Source organism: Nycticebus coucang, chromosome 21 (genome assembly GCF_027406575.1).
Source record: "Nycticebus coucang isolate mNycCou1 chromosome 21, mNycCou1.pri, whole genome shotgun sequence".
Lineage (NCBI taxonomy): Eukaryota > Metazoa > Chordata > Mammalia > Primates > Lorisidae > Nycticebus > Nycticebus coucang.
This window is the reverse complement of record NC_069800.1, coordinates 33,832,870-33,853,895: the sequence shown is the minus strand read 5'-3', so window position 1 is coordinate 33,853,895 and position 21,026 is coordinate 33,832,870.

The window sequence follows — 21,026 nt, the reverse complement described above, 5'->3', positions numbered from 1 at the left end:
GTAACATATTCTTCTTAGTAAAGTATCTCAGGAATGGAGAAAAAAGTATTCAATGTACTCAGTACTACTATGAAATTAATATATAACCACCTACACATTCATATGAATGGCAAAACATAACTATAGTCCAGAAAGTAGAAGGGAAGAGGAGAGAGAGGGAAGGGAGGAGGGCATAGGAGGAGGGAGGGTATTTGGGGGGACCTCACCTAATGTGCATGATGCAATGGTAGATTTCAAAACTATTAAGAAATGAGTATAATTGTGGGATGTGTTAGTTCAATGTAAGAATTTCACATTGTATATCGAAGCATTACCCTGAACCCCATACATGCATCAATGTACAAAGTTATGATTTAATAAAAAATAATTTTTAGAAAGGCTCATGTCCGTGAGGTTCCCCCAAGGCAAGAAGCAAGAACTGAATCTTTGCAATTCAGAAAAACAATGACTATATTGGAAAGTTACAGAGATATTAACAAAAATCAAAGAGAAAGACACAGAAGCAGGGGCAGAAAACAGTAGTTACTTCTGAAGAGTGAAAACTGATTTTTTTCCTTCTCTTTGCTTGTCTATATTTTCAGAAGTGAACTTATAGTCATATAATGAGAAAAAAAAACAATTAAAAGGTTTTTAAAGAAGGACTCCTAAGTTATTAGGTTAAAATAGAAACTCTAATTATAGGCTGCTTTCAGGAGACAAACCTAAAACAAAACCCATTTTTAACTTTGAAACATTAAAAATAAATGTCGAGAAACAGAAGAGGAGGAAAGATTTATCAGGCAAACACAAAACAAGAAAAGATAACAAAATTAGTTTCAGACTGTGTAGAATTCAGGCATTATATGAAAAAAAAGATTCATTTTATATCAAAGGAAAAGATAGTTCATAGAGAGGATATGAGAGCCCTGCTGGTCATTTAACATGTTTTATCTCCACTCTAATGAGAGAGGTGTCAGAGAGTCACTGGGATGCCCTTGAAAGGATAATTCATATTGAGTCATAAAAGGTAATGGAGCAAATAAAAGTATAGGTAGGTCTCATGTCTTTTAGCAAAATGCAGACTCAAAAGGTAGAGAAAAACAGACCTGTGAAAAGTGGACACAATTGAACAGTGAAGAAAACCCATGGGATCGGCAGTTGGTTCTGTGCAAAGAGGATATCCTGCTCCCATGTTATAGTGGCCAGGACATGGGAGGAACTGGAGGTGTCCTCCAAAAAAGCTCAGTGTAGGAAGCACCTGTGATTGCCAGATGGAGTGATGATTTATCTGAGACCATAAGAAGAAACTGAGGTTTAAACAAACGTTTGTACAAGTCTATGTGTTGAGAACCTTCTATATTCTACATGCTTCTCTAAAAAGATTCTATAGGTTTCACCAGACTGCTGAAGGGGTCCATGGGCCAAAGAAGGCTAAGACTCCTGATGCTTAGATGGCCCCCCACTGCCACCTGCATCCTTCACAGAGGGGAATAGTGCCTGGAGCTGAGAAACAGCATACCCCATTCCCAGGAGTCATAATCAAATCATAGGATACATATAGTTTTGTGAAATTTATTAATTAAGTCTTTTTTCCTCTGTACTTTTTGTTTTCTCTCTGTAGTTTCTTGCCCCTCCTCTGCTCACAGACCTCTCCAAAGTGACCCATGCTGCAACAACCTATTCATAATCTCCATTTGTATCCATGCTGATCTTTTCATATACAAACACGTATAGGAGTTTTCCAGCCTTTTCCCACACATAAAAGCATCGTGGGTGGAGGAGGCAAAATGGCCCATTGGAGCCAGCTTTCCACAGAAGCGCCCATCCAGAAGGAGAGTTAAAGGACAGAAGTTTATCTAGTAAGCTGATGGTTTGGAGCTATGCCGAGAGAGAATACTGAAGAGTGCACATCACCCCTGCTGAGATGAGCTGTGACCCCAAGGAAACAAAGAATAGGTACAAAACCTATCACAAAGCGGTTGGGAGTCCCCTCCTCCATGAGAACAGCTGGCAGTGTACTTTCTACAAACAAGCGAACAGAGTTCGGAACTCTTCTTCTTCTATTCCATTGGAGACAGCCACTAAAAACTGGATCTCCTTTCCCAGAGAGGACCCACTAGTGTTCCAGGGCACTCTCCCGCCAGGCAAAAAACTGAACATATACTCTATCCACAATTCTGAACTCCCAGCACTCTCCTCCATTCCCACTCCAAGGTCGGGAAGCCTGTCCCCTGCGGAGTTCAGACTCTTGGGCATTTTCTTGAGAGGTGTGGACATGGTATGGGCTATTACAAGTCTGTACTGAATCAGTAGCATGGGTGTAAAGCAGGGACTGTGGGGTGAGGGAGCCATACGAGAGAGGGAGAAACGGTGCCTGCAGCACAGTACAGCAGTGCCAGGGGCAAGAACCATAGGGCTCACACCCCTGGTGATATTTTGGAGAAACACTTCCCATCTCTCTTAGCAACCAGAGGGAGCTGAGCCTCTACTCCAGTGGCAGCCACAGAAACACAGTCCTTGTGAGCAAAGGCTATGCCTGAGCTGGTACCTACCCAGGCAGGGATCTGCAGGGACAGAGATTAGAATATGTGCATGCAGGAGAGAGCAAGATGGCAGCTGAGTAACAGCTTCCTTGCATCTGGGCAGGGTGAGTCTGGGGAGATAGGACTCCAGGCATCTCTGGCTGGTGGGATCTGCCTATAATCATCCTTGTGAGGATACAGGGAGTCAACGAGAGACTTCTGGACCCCAAGAGGAGGACTAAAACAGTGGAAAACTGGCAAGTGGTCATGCATGTTCAATCGGTCTAAACCCACCAGCAACTATAAGTACAGTAGCAGCAAGACTGCAAACTGGAAAGGCCTTACCTGTGAACTGTTTTGGTGTCTTTGGACTTGGCACTCAGTTGAACTGCCTTGGGGAGAGCCTGAGTGGGAGTGTGGAGAACTTTGGCCATTGTCTAGGGCCCCAGTCTGAGCCGCTGAGCCAAACGGAGCTAATAGTGTTTGGCTGTGGGCCACAGGGAGCCATTGTGAGTGATCTGCCCTGGCAATCTCCGCCCTCAGGGTCTCAGAGCAAGAATTGGGCAGGAGCCGGTAACCCAGCAACTGAGTAGCCTAAGGGCAGGGTCTGAGCCGCCTTACAGCCCTAACCCTCAGGGGCAGAGTGAGACTGGTTTTGGCACACTGGGTAAGTGGATAGCCACTTCAGCAGTGATTCCAGTGAAAAGCACTTTCCTGGGAAAGCTTCTACTCAGCAAGTTTACAAGTTCAAAGTGCCTTTTAAGAGGGCTGAAGAGAGATTTAGGGTGTCTACCTGCTGGGGTTTGAGAAATCAGCAGCCTCCAGTCTTATCAGAACTGTGATTAACGTTCATACCCCAGAAGACCACATGTTGCCCAGACAATATTCAACAATATATACATACTGCTTTGTTTTTGGTTGTGGTTTATTTTTTCTGTTTTTTTGGTTTGGTTGTTTTTTTGTTTATTTTGATGTTGTTGATGTTGTTTTGTTTTTTAATTTCAACCTTTTCCGTACAGATTTTTTTCTTTCTCAATTTTTCTAGTGTAATTATAATTTCCCATTGCTGCCTTTTTCAATAACTAGAACTTCATTTTTGCTGGTGTTTCTACCCCTATTATTTGGTTTTTCACCCAATTGTATCCTGTAAAGTTTTCTGTTTTGGTTTGATTTATAGCATTTTTGTCTTTCCTCTCTAATTGGTGGAGGTGGGGTACTGTGTCTGACCAGGTTAGCAAAGAGCTGCTGACCTCAAGGGAATCACCCAACTGGGCACCTCCAGAAGGTATACTTTTTTTAAGGTTGTGTCAAAGTACCTACTGTACACCTATATTGCTCTGTCTCCCTCTTTCTGGGCCTCTCTTCTTTTTGTCAATATTCCTTTTACTCACCCCCCTCCTTTCTCTACTTTTTTTTCTTTTCGCTTGTTCCTCCTTTCTTTCATCCCTTTCTTGCTCTTCAACCTTCTCATTCTTCTGGTCCTGTACTAAAAGGACTCATCGAAACCTTAGTCCACAGGCATGAGAAATTAAAGAGCAAGAGGAAGTGAAAGGAAAATTAGGGCAAGGAAACAGATAGAAGAAATCACTCATGAGGAAGAATCAGCAGAAAACTCCAGGCAACATGAAGAACCAGTCCAGAACAACCCCACCAAGGGACCATGAGGTAGCTACTGCAGAGGATTCCACCTATAAAGAAATGTTAGGAATGACAGAAAGGGAATTTAGAATACACATGAAGAAAACAATGAAAGACATGATGGAAACAATAAAGGAAACTGCTAATAAAGTGGAAAATAACCAAAATGAAATCAAAAAACAGAATCAAGTAAGAGATGAACGATATGAAGAACATAGAAAGGATATAGCAGAGTTGAAGGAACTGAAACAATTAGGGAACTTAAAGATGCAATGGAAAGTATCAGCAACAGGTTAGACCATGCAGAAGAAAGAATTTCAGAGGTAGAAGACAAAGTCCTGGAGATAACTCAGACAGTAAAAGAGGCAGAAAAGAAGAGAGAGAAAGCAGAACACTCACTGTCACAATTAAAATGCTCGACCCCACCCAAAGGCATGGAAACTAAACAATCTTCTGTTGAATAACAGATGGGTGCAGGAAGAAATAAAACAGGAAATCATTAACTTCCTTGAGCATAACAACAATGAAGACACAAGCTACCAAAACCTGTGGGATACTGCAAAAGCAGTTTTGAGAGGAAAATTCATCGCTTTAGATGCCTACATTTGAAAAACAGAAAGAGAGCACATCAACAATCTCACAAGAGATCTTATGGAATTGGAAAAAGAAGAACAATCTAAGCCTAAACTCAGTAGAAGAAAAGAAATATCCAAAATCAAATCAGAGATCAATGAAATTGAAAACAAAAGAATCATTCAGAAAATTAATGAAACAAGGAGTTGGTTTTTTGAAAAAATAAATACAATAGATAAACCATTGGCCAGACTAACGAGGAATAGAAAAGTAAAATCTCTAGTAACCTCAATCAGAAATGATAAAGGGGAAATAACAACTGATCCCACAGAGATACAAGAGATCATCTCTGAATACTACCAGAAACTCTATGCCCAGAAATTTGACAATGTGAAGGAAATGGATCAATATTTGGAATCACACCCTCTCCCTAGACTCAGCCAGGAAGAAATAGAGCTCCTGAACAGACCAATTTCAAGCACTGAGATCAAAGAAACAATAAAAAAGCTTCCAACCAAAAAATGCCCTGGTCCAGATGGCTTCACTCCAGAATTCTATCAAACCTTCAAGGAAGAGCTTATTCCTGTACTGCAGAAATTATTCCAAAAAATTGAGGAAGAAGGAATCTTCCCCAACACATTCTGTGAAGCAAACATCACCCTGATACCAAAACCAGGAAAAGACCCAAACAAAAAGGAGAATTTCAGACCAATCTCACTCATGAACATAGATGCAAAAATTCTCAACAAAATCCTAGCCAATAGATTACAGCTTATCATCAAAAAAGTCATTGATCATGATCAAGTAGGCTTCATCCGAGGGATGCAAGGCTGCTTTAACATACGCAAGTCCATAACGTTATCCACCATATTAACCGAGGCAAAAATAAAGATCACATGATCCTCTCAATAGATGCAGAAAAAGCATTTGATAAAATCCAGCATCCTTTTCTAATTAGAACACTGAAGAGTACAGGTAGAGGTGGTACATTTCTATAACTGATTGAAGCTATCTATGACAAACCCACAGCCAATATTTTACTGAATGGAGTAAAACTCAAAGCTTTTCCTCTTAGAACTGGAACCAGACAAGGTTGTCCTCTGTCACCTTTACTATTCAATGTAGTGCTGGAAGTTCTAGCCAATACAATTAGGCAAGACAAGGAAATAAAGGGAATCCAAATGGGAGCAGAGGAGGTCAAACTCTCCCTCTTTGCTGACGACATGATCTTATACTTAGAGAACCCCAAAGACTCAACCACAAGACTCCTAGAAGTCATCAAAAAATACAGTAATGTTTCAGGATATAAAATCAATGTCCGCAAGTCAGTAGCCTTTGTGTATACCAATAACAGTCAAGATGAGAAGCTAATTAAGGACACAACCCCATGCACCATAGTTTCAAAGAAAATGAAATACCTAGGAATATACCTAACGAAGGAGGTGAAGGACCTCTATAAAGAAAACTATGAAATCCTCAGAAAGGAAATAGCAGAGGATATTAACAAATGGAAGAACATACCATGCTCACGGATGGGAAGAATCAACATTGTTAAAATGTCTATACTTCCCAAAGCAATCTACCTATTCAATGCCATTGCTATCAAAGTACCAACATTGTACTTTCAAGATTTGGAAAAAATGATTCTGCGTTTTGTATGGAACCAGAAAAAACCCCGTATAGCTAAGGCAGTTCTCTGTAACAAAAATAAAGCTGGGGGCATCAGCATACCAGATTTTAGTCTGTACTACAAAGCCATAGTGCTCAAGACAGCATGGTACTGGCACAAAAACAGAGACATAGACACTTGGAATCGAATTGAAAACCAAGAAATGAAACTAACATCTTACAACCACCTAATCTTTGATGAACCAAACAAGAACATACCTTGGGGGAAAGACTCCCTATTCAATAAATGGTGTTGGGAGAACTGGATGTCTACATGTAAAAGACTGAAACTGGACCCACACCTTTCCCCACTCACAAAAATTGATTCAAAATGGATAAAGGACTTAAATTTAAGGCATGAAACAATAAAAATCCTCCAAGAAAGCATAGGAAAAACACTGGAAGATATTGGCCTGGGGAAAGAGTTCATGAAGAAGGCTGCCATGGCAATTGCAACAACAACAAAAATAAACAAATGGGACTTCATTAAACTGAAAAGCTTTTGTACAGCTAAGGAGACAATAACCAAAGCAAAGAGACAACCTACACAATGGGAAAGGATATTTGCATGTTTTCAATCAGACAAAAGCTTGATAACTAGGATCTATAGAGAACTCAAATTAATCCACATGAAAAAAGCCAACAATCCCTTATATCAATGGGCAAGAGACATGAATAGAACTTTCTCTAAAGACGACAGATGAATGGCTAACAAACACATGAAAAAATGTTCATCATCTCTATATATTAGAGAAATGCAAATCAAAACAACCCTGTGATATCATCTAACCCCAGTGAGAATGGCCCACATCACAAAATCTCAAAACTGCAGATGCTGGCGTGGATGTGGAGAGAAGGGAACACTTTTACACTGCTGGTGGGACTGCAAACTAGTACAGCCTTTCTGGAAGGAAGTATGGAGAAACCTGAAAGCACTCAAGCTAGACCTCCCATTTGATCCTGCAATCCCATTACTGGCCATCTACCCAGAATGAAAAAAAATCCTTTTATCATAAGGACACTTGTACTAGACTGTTTATTGCAGCTCAATTTACAATCGCCAAAATGTGGAAACAGCCTAAATGCCCACCAACCCAGGAATGGATCAACAAGCTGTGGTATATGTATACCATGGAATACTATTCAGCCATTAAAAAAAATGGAGACTTTACATCCTTCGTATTAACCTGGATGGACATGGAAGACATTATTCTTAGTAAAGCATCACAAGAATGGAGAAGCATGAATCCTATGTACTCAATTTTGATATGAGGACAATTAATGACAATTATGGTATTTGGGGAGGAACAGAAAGACGGAAGGAGGGAGGGGGTGGGGCCTTGGTGTGTGTCACACTTTATGGGGGCCAGACATGATTGCAAGAGGGACTTTACCTAACAATTGCAATCAGTGTAACTTGGCTTATTGTACCCTCAATGAATCCCCAACAATAAAAAAAAACAACCCTCAGCCGGGTGCAGTGGCTCACGCCTGTAATCCTAGCACTCTGGGAGGCCAAGACAGGAGGAATGCCTGAGCTCAGGAGTTCAAGACCAGCCCGAGCTAGAGCTAGACCCCATCTCTTAAAAAAAAAAAAATGGCCAGGCATTGTGGTGGCCGCCTATAGTCCCAGCTACTTGGGAGGCTGAGGCAAGAGAATCTCTTGAGCCCAAGAGTTTGATGTTGCTGTGAGCTATGACGCTACAGCACTCTACCCAGGGCAACAAAGTGAGACTCTGTCATAAATAAATAAATAAATAGACACATAAAATTAACCGTCAAAGCCCCCCTAAGACAGAGCCTAAGTAATGACAGGAGTGCAAAAGCTCCACCTCAATTCTACACTCCTGTCTAGCCTCCTCCCTTCCCAGCTCCATTTCCTCCCATCCCCTGGGTTTCTCATGGACTTGCTTCCTAAAAATTACTTTTATGGGAATCTTCCTCCCAGGACAGGAGTCTGCTCCACGATATCCCAAATTCACAGTCCTGCCTGGACTGGAACATCTCCGGGTGCTGGGACAGTCCATTTCCCCAGTGTGCTCAGAATGTAAATCATCATTGCAAAGAGTGGGGCTCTATGGGGGAGATTCCTTCAAACTCATAGTCAAACACAGATGGAAAAAATGAATTTCCACACCACACACGCGCGCACACACACACACACACACACACACAGCTGCATCTTTTCCAGCTCATCTTCTGGGCCCGCAGCAACACACGAAGAGCTCAGCTCATCATTTGCCTTCACATGCACATTATTGCAGATAACATGAGAAAGAGTCCGGGTGATACAGGATTGTGTGATCATAATTAGATGGATAAGTACTTGTGTGTGGAAGAGTTTGATGAATGGGTCTTGGTGAATAGGAGCTATACATACAGATATTCAAAAAGAATTCCATTAAAATGAAACTAAAGCAATTGAAAAGCTTCTGATGGCTCACTGGGCATTTAAAGAGATTTTTGTAGCTAAAGTGTTATTGGCTCTTTCCACCTTCTACTGAAAGGCTTCAAAAAGGAAATCAAAGCATCTGAAATTATGATGTAAATCAATGGGGAGAAAGCATTCAATTTTCTTTTATTGCTTTCTCCTAACATTCTATTCTTTGTCTTTTTTTAACTGCTTTCTCCTAAAATCCCTTTTTTCTGATATTAGCACTCTGCAATTTTTAAATCATTGTTAGCGTTTACCCAGTTTTTGTCCCTTTCATTTTAACATTTTAATATCCTTTGATTTATGTTTGTTTCCTATGGTATAGAGTTAGACTTTGTTTATGTAATTGTTGCTTTTGCTTTATCTGAAAATCTTTGCTTTCATAAATTAAGTGACATTAGGTGATCATCTGTTGTTTATTTACCATTGTATTACACTTATTTCTGTCATTTTTATTCTGTGTTAACGACTTACCCTGCTTCTGTTTTGTTTATTTTTCTTGTTCTCTGATTTCCATTAAGTTGTACATAGATTCTTTATTCCCTTTTGTTCTTCCTGCCTGTTTGAAACTTGAGTATTTTATTTTTATTCACTTACTAGTTTTATGTTTGGAATATACTTTTAATTTCATATATTTCTCACAAATCAGGGTAATATCTATATCTTTTCCTTAAACAAGATGAAGAATTTTTGACACACCTCTCCTTTTTTTGAGACAGAGTCTCATTCTGTTGCCTTGGATAGAGTGCCGTGGTGCATTGTAGCTCACAGCAACCTCAAACTCCGGGGTTCAAGCAATCCTCTTGCCTGAGCCTCTCAAGTAGCTGGATTACAGGCATCTACCACAATGCCCAGGTAGTTTTTTCTACTTTTAATAGAGGCAGGGGCCTCGCTCTTGCTCAGGCTGACCTGGAACTCCGGAATTCAAGAGATCACCTGCCTAGGCCTCCCACAGTGCTAGGATGTGTGAGTCACCACACCTGGCCAAATTTTCAACACTTTTAACATTTTCTCCCGCCCAGCTACCATATTACTCCTGTCTAAAATTTTAGTTCTGACTTCTTTTAAAACACAAATTTTTCTTTTCTTCACACAAACCATTATCATTATGACTATTTCTTTTATTGTATCATGATAGTTATTATTACTTAGAGTGAATATTTACCATGTTTACCAATTATATATAAGGTATACATTATTTAAACTTCCCAATGAGTGGAGGTTAAATTCTGTCTCTTTTTTTTAATGAAAGGGAGTAATTTGATTTTTCTCATTTCAGATTAACATTAGGGTACATACTATTAGTTTATATTTTATTTTCTCTTTAGTCACAATTGGCAGTGCTTGTTCTTTCCTAGAAGTTCATAAAGTGGCAATGTATCTTAAGTAACAGCGTATCCTATAATCAGTGTATCCTATAATCAGTAACATCTTAGATGGGATGAAATAAAGTTTTTTAATGACACCAACTTTTTTTTTTTTTTTATCAATTTCTTTGCTTAGTGTAGCAACACTTTTACATCTTGCCCTTTCAGAGGTTTTTTTTATCCTAGCTGAAATATATCCTTTAGTTCTCACAGTGAGGATCTAGGAGCTCTTCATTTCCGGATTCTTTGAATGCCACAGAACATCTTTATTTAGAACTCATGATTGAATAATGATTTGGCTGGGAATAGAATCCTACATTCACAATTTTTTCCCTTCACTTTGCAGACAGTTCCTCATTTCCTCCAACATCTGTTGCTGCTGTCATTCATTTGTAGATTATCTGTCTTCTCTCTCTGGTGACTTTTTAAAGTTTTCTCTTTACATTCTGCAGTTACACTTCAGGTCTGGGCGTCAGATTTTCTTTCTGTTTTAAAATTTATTCTTATGGGTGGCACCTGTGGCTCAGTCAGTAAGGTGCTGGCCCCATATACCGAGGGTGACGGGTTCAAACCCAGCCCTGGCCAAACTGCAACCAAAAAAAAAAAAATTTATTCTTATTTCAGATAAACTTAAGGGTGCAAATGATTAAATTACATTGTTTACTAGGGTAAAGTTCAAGTTATATTTGAGCCCTTCACCCAAGGGGTGTGCTGTATGCCCTTTCATTGTGCCCATTAGATGAGAGCTTACCAATGCCCCACTCTCCTCCCCTTTTTCTTTCCCTCCTCCGCCCCTCCCCTCACTTAAATACAATTGTGTTTTTCTCTCCTGTGGACATGTAGTTGTTTATCTATAGGTTTCATATTAGCATGGAGTACATTGGATACTTGATTTTCCATTCTTGTGATACTTTACCAAGAAGAATGTGCTTCAACTCTGTCCAGGTAACTACAAAAGATGTAAATTCTCCATATTTTCATGGAGGAATAATATTCCATGGTGTACATATACCACAGTTTATTAATCCATTCATGGGTTGATGGGCACTTGGGTTGTTTCCACATCTTGGCAATTGAGAATTAAGCTGCAATAAACATTTTAGTACAAATATCTTGATAGTAAAATGAGTTTTTTTCTTTGGGGTAGATACCTAGTTAATGGGATTGCAGGATCATTTAGAAGGTCTACTTTTAGCTCTTTGAGGATTCTCCATGCTTCTTTTTTTTTTTTTTTTTGACACAGAGCCTCAAATAAAGATGTTCCATGGCATTCAAAGAATCCGGAAATGGGGACGGCGCCTGTGGCTCAGTCCGTAAGGCGCCGGCCCCATATACCGAGGGTGGCGGGTTCAAACCCAGCCCCGGCCAAACTGCAACCAAAAAATGGCTGGGCGTTGTGGTGGGCGCCTGTAGTCCCAGCTACTCAGGAGGCTGAGGCAAGAGAATCGCTTAAGCCCAGGAGTTGGAGGTTGCTGTGAGCTGTGTGAGGCCACGGCACTCTACCGAGGGCCATAAAGTGAGACTCTGTCTCTACAAAAAATATATATATATAGGGTGGCACATGTGGTCAAGTGGGTAGGGCGCCGGCCCCATATGCCAGAGGTGGCAGGTTCAAACCCAGGCCCGGCAAAAAAAAAAAAAAAAAAAGAATCCAGAAATGAAGAGCTCCTAGAGTGCCATGGCATCACAGCTTACAGCAACCTCCAACTCATGGGCTTAAGCGATTCTCTTGCCTCAGCCGCCCAAGTAGCTGGGACTACAGGCACCCACTACAATGCCCAGCTATTTTTTGGTTGTAGTTGTCATTGTTTGGTGGGCCTGGGCTGGATTCAAACCTGCCAGCTCTGGTGTATGTGGCTGGTGCCTTAGTCGCTTGAGTGATAGATGCTGAGCCCATTCTCCATACTTCTTTCCATAAAAGTTGGGTGGTGCCTGTGGCTGGGTGGTGCCTGTGGCTCAAGGAGTAGGGCGCTGGTCCCATATGCCGGAGGTGGCGGGTTCAAACCCAGCCCCGGCCAAAAACCACAAAAAAAAAAAAAAAAAAAAAAAAAGTTGTATTAGTTTGCAATCCCACCAGCAGTGTAAAGGGTGTAGGATTTTCATTGTTCCTGTCTTAGAATTTAGTGAGTCAGATCTCTATTTCTGGGAAGGTCTCAGCCGTTATCTCTTTGAACATCTCCTCTTCCCTGAACTCTCTGTCTCTTTTCCTCGGTGCTTTGCTTCACATCATCTCAAATGAATCCTAGGACTTTTCTCAAAGAATTTTAATTTCCTAGCTATCTTTTCAATGGAATGCAATTTACTGTTCTACTGAGAGTTTATTAAGGCTATATTTTCATACCCCAGCTTTCTACCTAATGGTTTTTCTCCCATATTTGCCTCTTTCTATTCTTTTATAAAATTTCCTTAGAAGAGCCTTTTTTGAAATGTACAGTTATTATATAAACAAAGTAAGAGCTGAAGGGGAAAAAACTTAAAATTGGCATTAAGTTACATAAGTAGATTCTGTTTAATATTTTAATAATTATAATATTTCTAAAGCTTTCCACAAAAGGGCATTACAGTTCTTCAATTTATTGCAAACATACCTTCTGAAACAAAAAGTCCCAAATATACCATAAAACACAATGAAAAACATGTTATTTGAATAGAAAGAGCATTATATTTCAATGCAACAGACTTTTTTCTCTTCATAGCTACACCTAATGGTGATATTTTATAGGCTAATTTCTAAACAAATTTTTTAAAACTGAAAAAAGCTATGTTTTACTCAGAAACACTATTTTCACATAACATACAGGTCGTTTAACAGCAACTTGGTACAAGTTTCCCAAGCCTCAAATGGTAAAATGCTAAGTTATAAGTTTAGTATTGTCCAACTAGTTGGTTTTTCCTTACCCTACAGACTTTTGGCAGCACATACTGTTAAGAGAGTGGGGCGCTGGCCCCATATGCCGAGGGTAGCGGGTTCGGGCCCAGCCCTGGCCAAACTGCAACAAAAAAAAAAAAAAAGAGACCACCTTGTTGCCACCACTTCTCTTTTCATTACCAAGTAAATTCACTGTAGTAGAACATTCATGTTCTTAAGATGCAAGGCCTAGGCGGAGGCAAGATGGCTGACTGAAGCCAGCTTTCCACAGAGGTTCTCATTCAGAAGGAGAGTTAAAAGACAGAAATTTAGCAAGTAAACTGGTGGATTAGAGCTGAGCCAAGAGAGAAGGTTGAAGAACACACATCAACCCTGCTGAGGCGAGCTGTGACCCCAAGGATACAAACAAAAGGTACAAAATCCATTGCCAAGTGGATGGGAGTCCCCTCCCCCATAAGAATGGCTCACAGTGCTCCATACAAACAAGTAAGCAGAGTTCAAAAGTCCTCCCATTATATCCCATGGGAGAGACCCTCTAAAAACTGGACCTACTACGGTGCCATGGCACTCTCCTGCCAGGCATAAAACTGTATAAAACTGTACATATTCTCTACCTGCAATTCTGAACACCCAGCACTCCCCTCCACTCTCACTTTGAGATCTGGAAGCATTTCCCCCAGGAGTCCAGATTCTTGGGTATTTTCTCGAAAGGTGTGGACAGGGCATGGACTGCTGCTGGTCAGTGCTGATTCTGCGGCATGGGAGTAAGGAGGAGATGGTCAGCTGAGAGGGAACCATACAGGAACAGCAGTGCCCCAAGGCAGAGAGCAGCAGCCGCAGCGGCAACAATAGGGCTCACCCCTGGATATTCCAGAGTCACACTCCATATTTCTCTGGGTAACAAGAGGAGGCTGGCACTCCATATCTCTCTGGGTAACAAGAGGAGGCTGCCACCATCTTCTCTGGTGGCAGCCACTGGTGGAACACATCTGGGATGGAAATGCAGGCCCCGTGAGTAAAGGGTTTGCCTGAGGTGATACTGGCCTGGGTGGAGCATGGGGACTAGAATACGCACGTGCACGTGCAGAGCCAGCAGATTCCCAGGGTGGGGCTGACCCAGAGGGCTGCTTTACTGAGCCTAAGATGCACCGGGCCCTTAGGGATCATTAGCTGAGACTAAGGAGGGCAGAGAGGCTGGAACTGACAGCTAACCTTGCCACTCCAATACAAACTACAGCCGATACTGGGCAGCAGCACAGACAGAGCCTGAGTCACAGGTTTTGTGAACTCAAACAGCATCTCTTCTGCAGGGCAATATAGCCAGGACAGAAACAAATTCTGTGAGGTTGTTCTGTTCTGTCAGTAACATCAATCAGGGGTGGGGCTAGAACTGAGTGAACAGCCCCAACCTCCATTAAGCACCTGAGGTGGTCAGGCCCCACCTCCCCCAGCTGGATAGTGGCAGAGAGCAGCGGCCTGACTGAGGATACATAGATCTCCCTGTGATTCAGGCAGGTGCAAACCCCTAGAGTATCTGCTCATTGGAGGCAACTGGGTCACAGCCCTGTGGGGTTATCAGTAACTGGGTGTGACAGAGGTGCAAGGTGGAGAAGGAGGCATCAACCTTCCCAGATGAATCTATTTGCTGGGTGGGTCCTCCTGACCTCACAGAGCACCAGAGCGAGTCATATTTGAGTTGCCAGCAGACCCCTGCGATCTAGTTGCCAGAGACCTTTTGAATTCTCCCACCTGAGACAGGCACTGACTGAGACAATTGATTTGGACTTCTTGAACTGGGCCAATCGCCTGAGGACTATCCAAGTGATACCCTGGGTATGTGGTTATAGGAAGGTTTGATGTTCTTTTTCCAATTGTTGCCTGTGGAGGGTAGGATGACTTAATTGCTGGTATTTCTCCACAGCTGATACTTCAACCCAGAGTAACTGATTCACTAGGGTAGGACAGAGACCAGCTCAAAACAAGACAGAGCCACTTTGCCCCACCACACCAAGCAGGTCCCCAGTTTCTCAGGCCTTAGCACTGCACAGGTCCTTGGCAAAGCTCCAGGGGAAAACGTACAGACACCAGTCCCAGCTTTTGGGCAAAGGGCTGGTTAATCACTACTCCTGGATCCCCCAACCGAACTTCTCTTTATCTGCTCATCTAGTCAAATAGTGTAAAATAATCATGGGGTAGAATCAGTGGAAAAACTCCTGTACCATGAATAACCAGAGCAGATCAACCCCCCCCCAAGGAAAGATATGGCGGATGCAACTGAAGATCCCATTCATAAACAGATGGCCAAGATGTCAGAAATCGAATTCAGAATTTGGATTGCAAACAAGATTAGTACAATGGAGGAAAAGTTGGAATTAGAAATTCCACAAGCAATTCAAAAGTTGTCTCAAGACTTCAATTAAGAGGTATCATGGACAAGATGGCGGACTGAAGCCAGCTTTCAACAAAGGCTCCTGTCCAGAAGGAGAGTTAAGGAACAGGAATTTAGTAAGTATCCTGGTGGACTTGAGCCTCACCAAGAGAGAAGGCTGAAGAACGCACATCAACACCGCTGAGGCAAGTTGTGATCACAAGGACGCAAACAAAAGGTACAAAATCCACCACCAAGCGGACGGGAGTCCCCCTCCCCCATGAGACCGGCTCTGGAGCCCCACAATTGAACAAGCGGGCAGAAATTAAAGCCCCTCCCACTACACTCCACGGGAGAGACCTTCTAAAAACTGGACCTACCTCCCCTACTGGGGTGCCGTGGCGTTCTCCTGCCGGACATAGGGCTGAATAAAACTTTGGGAATCCTTTGCCGGCAACCCTGAATCCCCGGCGCTCCCCTCACGCCCACTGAGGTCTGGAGGCCTGTCCCCCAGGACTTCGGATCCTTGGGTGATTTCTCAAGGGGAGTGGACAGTCCCCGAGTTGCGACTGGTCAGCATTGACTCTGAGGCGCGCCGAGTGAGGAGAGGGCACCGGGCTGAGGGGGAGTCATGCCTCGTGGCACTTCCCTGCGGTGCAGTGCACCAACCCTCCCCGGGCATACGGGGCCCAAGACTGAATAAGACTCTGGCCTCCCCGCTGAGAGCTGAGAACCCCTACTCTCACTCGGGGTCTGAGGGCCTATCCCCCAGGAGTTCGGCTCCTTGGGTGATTTCTCGAGGGGAGTGCACAGTGCCTGAGCTGCGTCAGGTCAGCGCTGACTCTGGGACACGTGAGCGAGGAGAGGGCACTCTGCTGAGGGGAAATCAAGCCTTGGCGGCACTTCCCTGCGGTGCAGTGCAGGAGCCCTCCCCGGACCGTAGTATTGCGTAAAACTGAATGAAACTCTAGCTTCCCCCCGCCCCAGTCCCAATCCGGGTCTGGGGGCCCATCCCCCAAGAGTTCTGATTCTTGGGGGATCTCTTAAGGGGTGTGGACCCAGCACAAACTGCGGCCGCTCAGTGCTGACTCTGGGGCGCGGGACAGAGGAGAAAAGGGTCGCCTGAGTGCCCACACCAGAGCAGCAGTTCCCTGGAGGTAGATCAACAGCCGTATTTTCTTTAACGGCAGAACGCTCACTTCTGGATATTCTGAGGCCACACCCCTGTCTCCCTGGGCAACCAGAGGAGGCCACCGGTGACACGGCTCACAAACCCAGAAGCCTCCAGGGCGGGGCCAACCCAGAGAGGTGTTCAGACGCAATTCTCCAGCAGCAAAGACGTTTGAACTCAAAACAGCCCGTCTCCTGTAGGCGACGACAGGAACAGAGACAGAACCTCACAAAGTTGTCTGTTCTGTTCTGTTCTGTTAGCAGCATCCATCAGGGACGGGGCTAAGCCTGAGTGAACACCTCCTTCCCATCACCTGCATCAAACACTCAAAGATGTCAGGCCCCATCTCCTCCTGCTAGATAGCGGCAGTCTGCGGGGGCCCGGCAGACTTCCTCGCGATTCAGGCAGGTGCAAACCCCTGGAGTGTCTGTTCACTGCAGGCAACTGAGTTAGCCATCTGCAGAGATACCAGTGACTGGGTCCGACGGAGGGGCAAAGTGGGGAAGGAGACGTCAACCTTCCCAGACTGCTCTGTTTGCGGGGTGGCTCCTCCTGACTCCACGCTGCACTGGGGTGAGCTGTCTCAGAGGAGTCACCAGGCCCCTGTGATCCAGTTCCCAGAGACCTCTTGAACCCTTCCACCTGAGACAGGTACCGATTGAGACAGTTGATTCGGACCTTTTGAACTGGGCTAATAGACTGAGGACTTTTCAGGTGGTGCCCTGGGTGTGTGATTGTAGGAAGGTTTGATTCTCCTTTTCCAACTGGGGACAGAGGTGGGCAGGCGGGGTGACTTAATTGCTGATTTTTCCACACAGCTGAGACTTCAAGCCAGAGTAGAAGTTGCAATAGGATCGAACAGAAACCAGCTGAAAACAAGACAGAACCACTTTGCTCCACCACACCAGACAGGGCCCCAGTTTCTCAGGCCACAGCACTGTACGGGCCCTCGATAAAACCCCAGGGGAAAAACCAAAGGGAGTAAACCATGGGGCGGAATCAGCGGAAAAACTCTGGTAACATGAATAACCAGAATAGATCAACCCCCCCAAGAAAAGATACGGCAGATGTGATTGAAGATCCCATTCATAAACAACTGGCTGAGATGTCAGAAGTCGAATTCAGAATTTGGTTTGCAGACAAGATTAATAAAATGGAATTAGGAATTCGAGGAGAAATTCAAAAACTGTCTCAAGAATTTAACGAATTTAAAGACAAAACCACCAAAGACTTAGACACACTGAAAAAAGAACTTACAGCCCTCAAAGATATGAAAAATACAGTAGAATCCCTCAGTAACAGAATGGAGCAAGCAGAAGAAAGGATTTCTGACATTGAAGATAAAGTCTTCGAACGCTCCCAATCTCTCAAAGAGGAAGAGAAATGGAGAGCAAAAACGGATCACTCACTCAGAGAGCTCTCAGATAATTCGAAAAAAAATAACATAAGGGTTATAGGAATTTCGGAGACTGATGAAGTGGCAGCCAAGGGCACAGAGGCCCTTCTACATGAAATTATGAAAGAAAATTTTCCAGACATGCCTAGAGAATCTGAAATTCAGATAGCAGACAGCTTCAGAACCCCAGCACGACTCAACCCCAATAAGCCATCTCCCAGACATATCATAATTAGCTTCACTAAAGTTAACATGAAAGAGAAGATTCTCAAAGCAGCCCGGCGAAAGAAAACTATAACGTACAAAGGTAAGAATATTAGAATAACTGCAGATCTCTCTGCTGAAACTTTTCAAGCAAGAAGAGGCTGGTCATCAACTTTTAATCTCCTAAAGCAAAAAAACATTCAACCCAGGATCTTGTATCCAGCTAAACTGAGTTTCATCTATGATGGAGAAATTAAATACTTCAATGACATTCACATGTTGAAAAAATTTGCCATAAGTAAACCAGCTCTTCAGGATGTTCTCAGACCTATCCTCCACAATGACCAACCCAATCCTATACCACAAAAGTAAACTCACTCAGAAACTTCGGATCAAACTCCAACTTCCACACTGGCGAAAGGATTAAAAATGTCCACTGGACCTTTGAAAAACTCGATACCCAAAATTCCACCAGACTTATCCTTACTCTCCATCAATGTGAATGGCTTAAACTGTCCTCTAAGGAGGCATAGGTTAGCTGACTGGATACAAAAACTCAAGCCAGATATTTGTTGCATACAAGAGTCACATCTCAACTTAAAAGACAAATACAGACTCAGGGTGAAAGGATGGTCATCCATATTTCAGGCAAATGGTAATCAGAAAAAAGCAGGTGTTGCGATTTTATTTGCAGATACAGTAGGCTTTAAACCATCAAAAGTAAGGAAGGACAAGAATGGTCACTTCATATTTGTTAAGGGTAATACTCAATATGACGAGATCTCAATTATTAATATCTATGCACCCAACCAGAATGCACCTCAATTTATAAGAGAAACTCTAACAGACATGAGTAACTTGATTTCCTCCAGCTCCATAATCGTTGGAGATTTCAACACTCCCTTGGCAGTGTTGGATCGATCCTCCAGCAAGAAGCTGAGCAAAGAAATCTTAGATTTAAACCTAACCATCCAATATTTAGATTTAGCAGACATCTACAGAACATTTCATCCCAACAAAACTGAATACACATACTTCTCATCAGCCCACGGAACTTACTCCAAAATTGATCACATTTTAGGTCACAAGTCTAACCTCAGTAAATTTAAAGGAATAGAAATTATTCCATGCATCTTCTCGGACCATCATGGAATAAAACTTGAATTGAGTAACAACAGGAATCTGCATACCCATACAAAAACATGGAAGTTAAATAACCTTATGCTGAATGATAGCTGGGTCAGAGATGAGATTAAGAAAGAAATCACCAATTTTTTGGAACAAAATGACAATGAAGACACAAGCTATCAGAACCTCTGGAACACTGCAAAGGCAGTTCTAAGAGGGAAATTTATAGCACTGCAAGCCTTCCTCAAGAGAACAGAAAGAGAGGAAGTTAACAACTTAATGGGACATCTCACGCAACTGGAAAAGGAAGAACATCCCAACCCCAAACCCAGTAGAAGAAAAGAAATAACCAAAATTAGAGCAGAATTAAATGAAATTGAAAACAAAAGAATAATACAACAGATCAATAAATCAAAAAGCTGGTTTTTTGAAAAGGTCAATAAAATAGATAAACCTCTGGCCAACCTAATCAGGAAAAAAAGAGTAAAATCTCTAATATCATCAATCAGAAACAACAAAGACAAAATAACCACAGACTCATCAGAAATCCAAGAAATCCTTAATGAATATTACAAGAAACTTTATTCTCAGAAATATGAAAATCTGAAGGAAATAGACCGATACTTGGAAGCACTCCACCTTCCAAGACTTAACCAGAATCAAGTGGAAATGTTGAAGAGACCCATATCAAGTTCAGAAATAGCATCAACTATACAAAACCTCCCTAAAAAGAAAAGCCCGGGACCAGATGGTTTCACGTCAGAATTCTACCAAACCTTTAAAGAGGAATTAGTACCTATATTACTCAACCTGTTCCAAACGGTAGAAAAAGAAGGAAGACTACCCAACACGTTCTATGAAGCAAACATCACCCTGATCCCCAAACCAGGAAAAGACCCAACAAGAAAAGAAAATTATAGACCAATATCACTAATGAATATAGATGCAAAAATATTCAACAAGATCCTAACAAACAGAATCCAGCAACACATCAAACAAATTATACATCATGATCAAGTCGGTTTTATCCCAGGGTCTCAAGGCTGGTTCAATATACGTAAATCTATAAATGTAATTCAGCACATAAACAAATTAAAAAACAAAGACCATATGATTCTCTCAATTGATGCAGAAAAAGCTTTTGATAATATCCAGCATCCCTTCATGATCAGAACACTCAAGAAAATTGGTCTAGAAGGGACTTTTCTTAAACTGATAGAGGCCATCTACAGCAAACCCACAGCCAATATCATATTGAATGGAGTTAAATTGGAATCATTTCCACTCAGATCAGGAACCAGACAAGGCTGCCCATTGTCTCCATTGCTTTTCAACATTGTAATGGAAGTTTTAGCCACCGCATAGGGGAAGAAAAGGCGATCAAGGGTATCCATATAGGGTCAGAAGAGATCAAACTCTCGCTCTTCGCAGATGATATGATTGTGTATCTGGAAAACACTAGGGACTCTACTACAAAACTCCTAGAAGTGATCAAGGAATACAGCAGCGTCTCAGGTTACAAAATCAACATTCATAAATCGGTAGCCTTTATATACACCAACAATAGTCAAATTGAAAAAGCAGTTAAGGACTCTATCCCATTCACAGTAGTGCCAAAGAAGATGAAATATTTGGGAATTTACCTAACAAAAGACGTGAAAGATCTCTATAAAGAGAACTATGAAACTCTAAGAAAAGAAATAGCTGAA